Source organism: Palaemon carinicauda, chromosome 1 (genome assembly GCF_036898095.1).
Source record: "Palaemon carinicauda isolate YSFRI2023 chromosome 1, ASM3689809v2, whole genome shotgun sequence".
NCBI classification, from domain to species: domain Eukaryota; kingdom Metazoa; phylum Arthropoda; class Malacostraca; order Decapoda; family Palaemonidae; genus Palaemon; species Palaemon carinicauda.
The window spans coordinates 275,643,411-275,645,910 of record NC_090725.1 but is presented as its reverse complement, the minus strand read 5'-3'; the positions used below and the strand labels follow the sequence as shown (position 1 = coordinate 275,645,910).

General features: G+C 31.9%; 1 protein-coding gene across 2 annotated transcripts in view; it reads left to right on the top strand.

Moving 5' to 3' along the window:
- LOC137656690 (uncharacterized) overlaps nucleotides 1-2,500 on the top strand; it is a 30,893-nt gene that overhangs the window by 24,338 nt on the left and 4,055 nt on the right. The window lies entirely within an intron of this gene.

Below are 2,500 nucleotides of genomic sequence, written 5' to 3'. Positions count from 1 at the left end.
TCAGTGAGGTAAAAGAAAGATGTTACTTCTTTCTATTATTCAAATATCTATCCATCACCAATTTGTTCTTAAATCTATCTATTGGGAGACATACCGCGATTTGCAGCATTACAATTACACTCACTCCAATACCAACTCCAGCTTGAATTTGTGAATGCTGAAAGCATGAACATTAACACACTCAGAGCCTTGAACATTTACAGTTAAATCTTCAAAACCGGAAAAATGGCCCTGCATCCATTGCATAAGCGTTTCATCAATATTCAATCCATAAGTTGCAATACAGAAACAGCTGTTCAATCAGGAACTGCTGCATGTAGACTTGGCTTATCTTTTGCTGCTTTAATGCCTGGCGTTGAATTTTCTTGTAAAGAAACATAATTATGATCTGTTTGGCATCGCCTTCCAATGCAATCAAGTTTCGTCAACTTGAATTTGCGCTCTGGTAAAACCTCGCTTTCTTCGATATTTCCTTTATTATTTCAGGGAATTCTTGGTAGCTAAGTACTTCACCAGCGCTCCCTGCCTCGCCAGATACCTTTACGTTACGGAAATGGGCTCGAAACTAAAAACGATTAAAACAACCACGGCTACGATTAAAGGATGTGACCTGTGATATTTCGCCATGTTTAGCTTTTAAGTTTTCGTGAAAGCTTTTAGCTTCTTGGATAAGCATTAAGCTTAAATACACTCTACGCAGATGATCCTAGAGCCAAATGCTAAGAAGATGTACCATCTTGTCAATAACTTTTCTATTCTTGAAATTAATAGCTGAATACATCCACACATAATTCTTCACTTGCTACCTTATTTCGTCTTTGCTCTTGATTAACATACCTATGGTGGGCTAATCAATTTTAAATGAACGTGCAACGTCTACCATCTTTTCCACCTCGTTGCCTATTATTTTCAATTTGATTCTCATTGTAATGACGAGCCATTTTTAGCAACAACTGAAGAATTATAATTATCTTTGCGCTTAATAACAGAGATTTTGTTTGAAAATAGCGTAAGATTTCTAAACAAAAAAAGAATACAAACGATATAATAAGGAAAAAATATAATAAGATTCAGACGAGTAATTCTTGTTTGATGTTTAATGATCTTATCGATTTAGCAATTTTAAATCTGCACAAATGTACAATAAAAAAGATTAGTTATAGTTTTCGTTAATCAAATATATTTTCTTTAATATAGAATAGTTTTTATTGCAAAGTCCAATTCCTCCCCCCCCCCCCCACCTCAAAAAGTGGAATGATGATAGATATCGGTTTCAAGATTATCATATTTCATCACCATTAGTATCATTATTATTATTACTATTAACAAACACATTTATCAATCAATATATCCCTTTGAAAGGTGGCAAGATCAATGCACACTGTTTTTCTTCCATCATACAATTCCGAACGTCATTTGTATCGATAGTTTCCAACAAAAATAAACAGAACACAACTTTCCTTTTCAAATTGAATTCTTTATATCTGAGTGGATAAACTTGTATACGAATTGAATACTGACTTTCAAGAAACACTCAGTCGTCAGTAGAGCGTAAACAACAGGAATAGTTAAAGTTATAAGCGAGCGTACAAGAGTCGCGAATCTATATGCCAATATCAAGTGAACTTCACTCGTTGTGGGTAAGTTTTTTCTTTTTACGAAAATCGACAGATCTGACGTCTTAATATCTTTATTTCATCCTGAATGGATTTCGAAATAAAAGAGGGATTAACTCAAAGAAAACGATTGGTGGATCAGGAAATAATGAAGTCGGGGGAGAATCCCAAAGCTCGTACCCAGATCAAAAGACAATCAATGCTAGTTTTCATATTTTCTTAGAGGATCGAGTAAGTGTTTCCAAGCCAATTTAAATAAAATATGTTGAAGTATCTATAAAAAATTACCAAACTACTCTGATCGACGTATGTTATAAAAAAAAAAACCATCAACAAAGCCAATACAATATACTAAAGAGATAATACAGTAAAAAATAAAAGATTTAAAAAACAAAATCAAACTTCCTCACACAATTTAGAAGCTTTGGATATCGCATCAATGGGAGTGAGTCATCTTTGATATTTACTAGCGTCTGCCCGTATAGGAAAAAGATCCAGGAATCAGCCACACATTGGAAAGCAGACGTTGCGAAGAACATCCTTCTGTATCCGATAGTCAAAAGGATATGCCAGGACCTACTTAGATTAAAGAATGCACCTAGAAGAAATGAAATCGGATAATCTTTCCCCCAAACCAACTACTACTTGTACATCCTTTATGTCTAAGCTAAATTGACTTTTCCAAACACACACACATTTATATATATATATATATATATATATATATATATATATATATATATATATATATATATATATATATATATATACAGTATATATGTATATATATGTATATATATATATATATATATATATATATATATATATATATATATATACATATATATATATATGTATATATAAATATATATATATATAAATAT